The following is a 5296-nucleotide window of genomic DNA, read 5'->3' as shown; positions in this document are numbered from 1 at the left end:
AGGATGATGTCAAGGTGAAGCCAGATGCTATTTCTAAGTAATATTTCCCCTCTACTCACCTCCGAAGTCTCGCTGGTGCTGTTGGGGTGCCTGCACCCCGCGGTGTCTTGCAGAGCTCATAGGTGTCAATAAACTCACCCTGCCCTGCACAAACCCCTTCTGAGGGCAGCTGAGAAGCAATACGATTAGCTGGGCCCTGGCCGAGCTTGATCCCCCCCAACCTCTAGACTGCAGTGAGTGCTGGGCTGGAAGCTGGGCAGCTCACAGAGCTGGGCACTGGTCCTCTCGCTTCACCAAAACCCTGTTTCCTTCCTTGAGAGCTGTGAACATCACCCACAGCTGCGTTGCGCAGTGCATCAGTGTGCCTACACAGCCAGTGCCAGCTCCAGGCTCCCTTTTCCTCTTCTGGGGACCCTGGCTATGCTCCTTGTCCCGTGCTTCTGAACATGCTTCTGCTGCAGAGCAGCATGTTTCCCTTTGAGTTCCCTTGTTTGTGTTTTGATACTATTTGTAGCTCGTTAGTTGCTGGTATTTCTAGAGGCACATAGCCTGTGTGTACTCGGACGCTGGTTTGGACCACACTTGCTGGGGGGCTGGAGGGCTCAGGCACAGGGAACTCGCAGAATAACATCTGTTAGAGCCCCACCTGCTTTCCCTTTCCTTCACTACCCAGGCTACGTTTCCCCCTTTCTTTTCTTTGTCTCTTCCCCCTTCCCTTTGCTCCCCAGCTTTTCCCTTATCTGTTGTTTCACTTCCCCCCTTGAGGAGATAATTTTGCTCAGGTGTCCTGCGCATCCATCATAGGCACAGCCGCTCTCCCAGGCCCTTCAGTGGGACTCCACTTTCGCTGGAGGACCTGCTGAGTAAATTGCTTGGATGGGAAATGAGCACCTGGGCTCATTACAGCCGAGTCTGAGAGATGGTAATTATCTGCCTGTGAGGGAATGGGGTGTAGGACCTGCCAGGAGAGTGGCTGATGGGCTCTGGTGATATCAACAGCCAGGCAGCGTGGAATGGGTACCTGTGCCGGTGACCAAGGATGCTGCTGGCAGGGATGGATACAGGCTTAGTGACAGCCCAGTGTACAGTGAGAGCACGAGGGCCTGGTCAAGAAGAAAATCCACCATCTGATGCAAAGCCTGACCTGTATTCCAGCGTGCTGAATCCTGGCACTCCATACTGGGAGAGCAGTTGGGATTTTCAGCAGCCCCAGCACAGAACCTTGCAGAAATGAGGTTTTCCAGCTTCCACCTCTCTGGTAGGGGGTTCTGTCTTGTCTCCCTGGTTCTTCCCTTGTGCCTCCCAAGCAGCTTTTCTCATCTCCTCGAGAGGATGATGATTGGGACACACTGCCCAGCCTGGGGCCCTGTCTGCACATGAGCTTTGTCCTTCCTGACCCTGCAGCTGGCCATGGGGAAGCAGGAGAAGGTGACAATCTCTTGCAGTTGCTATCAAATGACAGGCTTTTCTGCTGAGCATTTCTTTCCCTGCTAAAAGGCTGCCAGGCTGGGGCTGTTCCTGCTTCCCCTCTCCTACTTCTTTAGGAAGGATTTCAGGAGCATCTTCTGCAGCGGGGCTTGCCCTCTGCTCCTCTGGCAGGAGAAAGCATCAGCACAATGCACTGTCGGGCCGGCTCGGGGCCAGCTGCCCCCCCAGACAGATTTTAGCCCAATTTCCAGCCCCTCTGCCACAGACGCCATCTGCCAAGCTCACCCTGGTATGTCTCACAGTCCCTGCTCGGCCTCTGCTCCTGTGTCCTCTCCAAGCACAGCCTCGCCATGGCTATTGGAGCTCGGTTTCCCCGAGCTGCTGGGCACGTGCTGCCGGCTCAGTGTGTGCACGAGCGTCCATCTGTCCCCCGGTAATAACTTCGAGTCCACTGGCTAATTTTAACCAAATCTGACGGGTCTCTCGAGCACGTCATTCCAGCAAGTTTCCAGCAAGACAGACGCGTGATAGCAAGGCAGCTACCCGATGGGAAGCTCCAATGCCTAGGCTCAGGGAAAAAGGAGGGGGTTGGGGCTAGAGCTGCTTTTTCAAGGCTGGGGAAGGAGCTATGTGGAGACAGACCCTCTGTGCCCCTGGCTGGGGTGTGCCAGGGCCCCCCATGGGGCAGGAACTTAAAAGAGGTCTTTGGATAAATACAAAGGGTCTCAGCTTTCTTGCAGCTCCCTGCTTTCACAGCCCTCTGCCCGTCTGTCAGCTCCTCTCCCCTGGCCAAGGCGTTCTTCAGCACCAGCCTATTCCTTGGTGATGAAACGGCCACTCAGCTGCTGCTGGGCGAGAGACAGTGACCTTGTGTCTCCCTTCTCAGTCTCCTGAAACAGCAGCTGAAAGATGGGGACAAGGTCAGTGGCTCCTGCCGGCAGGTTTATTGCTGAGGAGGGGTGAGAGCTCGTCTCCAGGCTTAGCTGTCAGTACTGGTGAGGATGCTCGCTGAGATGCTACAAGCACACACAGAAGTGTGCCTGCATCTCCCCCGCTTGTGAGGTTCTGGTGGGGCAAGGGGAAGCAGTGTTTCACTGCAAGATGATGGGGGTGGTTTGGGATGGAGGGCTGGATAAGTGCTTACTCCCCTCCGTCCTTCCATATTTTTGTGTTTTTCTCCACCCTCAATGGCCTTTGCCAGGATCACGGGGGTAGGAACATGGAGGATCCATCAGAGAGGTGGGATGCTGTGGTAATGGCAAGTAGCACCCTTTGCCTGCCTGTGGGTCAGTGTGGGCTCTGTGGGGTGGTGCAGTAGGTACAGCCAGATCTTGTGACCCACCCCTGCAGGTCTGTTGCCATCCCTCTTCGTTTGCTTCCTTTCCCATTATGTCAAAGTAATCTCAGTCCTTCCTCCCCTGTGGGCATGTGCGGTGTCTGCAGCATGATGGCCACAGTGGATAATCTTACCAGCTTTTACATGGAAGTGGGAATTGGGTCAGCCCTGCCAGGATGGGAGCTGGGGCGGTGGAGCCAGCATTAGCAAGCACCAGGATGGTGATTCAGAGGGTGGTGGTTGCTTCCACTAAGCCAGGGCTGATTCAGTGGTGCTGGGGGTGCTGCCCTGCTCCGGGCCTGGTCTTTTAGCCGTTCCCTTTATGTTGGAAATAAAGGGGGTTATTTTTGTAATTGCGTTCGGTTAAAGCAAACTGATTGCTTTTACATTAGAGGGAGTTCAAATCCCCAGCCAGGCATCCAGCGCATCCTGCTGGGCAGCTCCCTGCACCAGTGCTGCATCCCGCTGAGCATCACCCGAGGATCCCTGGGGAGCCAGCATTGTGTGAGGCCTCAGGCAGAGCAAAGGTCTGGTCCTCGCAGTGATGCTCTCACTGGCATGCACCCCCAGGTACCATCACATGCTCTCTGTTTGGCACAGTGTGGGAATGTCCCCTGTGGAACCTTCCCTCCCTATCACCCACAACCAGATATGGACATTCCAGGATGGGGCCTCAGGGACAAATACCTTGTTTGCAATAAAATCCCTCTTCAAAGAGTTATCACAGCTCCCATGATAGGAAAAGAGCTTGACTGCCTGTAACAGTTTTAAATCCATCACCGGGAGATTAAATTCTAAAGGGATTTTAGCTTTCAATATAAACAGCAGATTCTCAAGTACCTCTTCATTTTCTCCGGTTAGGAAAGACACAAGAAAGGCCTAAAATCCTCCCAAATCCCTTAGCATCATTACAGCCTTGAGCAGAGGTGGGCTAGGCACTGAGTAGTGGTCTTGTGCCTGTGGCAGGGCACTCCCTGGGGAGCTGGTTTGTGACTCCACTTGAGGCCCTGATGACGGGGCTGTGTTTCCTGACTAACCGCATCGGGAACAGGAGAACTGGAAGGTCCCCAGCTTGCTTGGGGCAAAGACACATCAGAAATACCAGAAATATTACAGCTGCATCAGGGAGCTGCCTGTCTGGAGCCGGGGAGAGGGGAAAGGTGTTGGGAAAGCTGCTGGTGAGGAGGGTCTGAGGATGCAGAGCTAGCACGGAGCACCCTGGGGGATAAGGGAGGTGTGGGGCAGCTGTTGCCTGGATGGGAAGGTGTGGGGTGCTGGGTGCTCTGGCTGGCAGTTTCCCATGAGCCATGCACATCCCAGACGAGGCTGGCATGACACTGTCTTGACGAGACACCAGCCCGCAGTCAAATTCCTGCTCGGGCTCTTTGTCTTCACCTGGGTGCGGACCCAAGTCGGAAACCAAGCCACCGGGCGTGTCGGCATCCCGCTGTCTGTGTGTGCCTTCCACTGCCCCACTTTCATCACTTCCACCCCCAGCTCTGCTCTCATGGCCGCGGTTGGTGGGTTGCTGGGCTCAACACCTCCCGCCGCAGCAGCTTTGGAGGAGGAGAGATGCCAGACATTCCCCCCCAGGCCAAGGTGAGCCCGGTTGTCTCACATCGCCTGAGTCACCCCAGGCTCACACACTGACGGCCCCGGGACTGGCAGAAGTAAGGGCAGAGCTGGCAATGTCACCATAGCTGGCACTGCCACCATGGCCAGCACTGCCACCACGGCTGGCATCGCCACCACTGCACCAGCACCGGCTTTTCCTACCAACCAGGAAGTAGCAGACATGGAATCGAGGGCTGCTGTGCTGTGCCTGGGCAATGGCAGAGGTTTCCTTCCTGACTACCAGTTCTCTTGATTCCTCGCCTGGCTTCCCAAAAGTCTCCCTTTTGAATATGTGTGATTAAGAAAAAATACCCCACAATAAAACTTTGCAAGGTTTTGTCGGGTTTGGTTTTTGTTTTTCCAAAACTGAGCACTAAAAATAAAACTTCAGCGGCTCCCCACAGGCAGACCCATGGTGTTCATCTCACCCTGTAAGGACAAGACTCTCCCTGTCCATACCTTGGGTGATCCAGCTGTCCTGGGGCAGCAGAAGCCAGTGTGGAAGCTTGAATTTCGAGGGACTTACAGCTTCTGGTGTCCTCCCTCATCTTTGCCTGCCAAAGCCACTGCTGCTGCCCTGCTGCCTTATTGCATGCTAGAACTGGGACTCATGCAGTGCTGGGACTCATGGACAGTGAGGGGTTAATGGAAATGCTGCCTTGAAGGGGATTTCTCCTTTATTAAAAAAAAAGCCAAACAAGCAATATAGTTCTGTATGAAAATAACCCAACAAATGAAAGAGGAACCACCTGAATGCTAAAAGCTTGCTCTGAATTCCCTATTTTTCCCCTTTCCAGAGTAGCTTGTTCTGCATTTTTGCCATGAACTCAGCCGCAGAGAAGAATTGTTGGATCATGTAAGATCCTGCACCAGTGGCTGGAGCCCAAGTCAGAGATGCCCCTGAGCAACGTTACCCCA

Source organism: Psittacula echo (assembly GCF_963264785.1).
Source record: "Psittacula echo genome assembly, chromosome: 8".
Classification (NCBI taxonomy): Eukaryota; Metazoa; Chordata; class Aves; order Psittaciformes; family Psittacidae; genus Psittacula; species Psittacula echo.
This window is presented reverse-complemented; position numbering follows the sequence as displayed.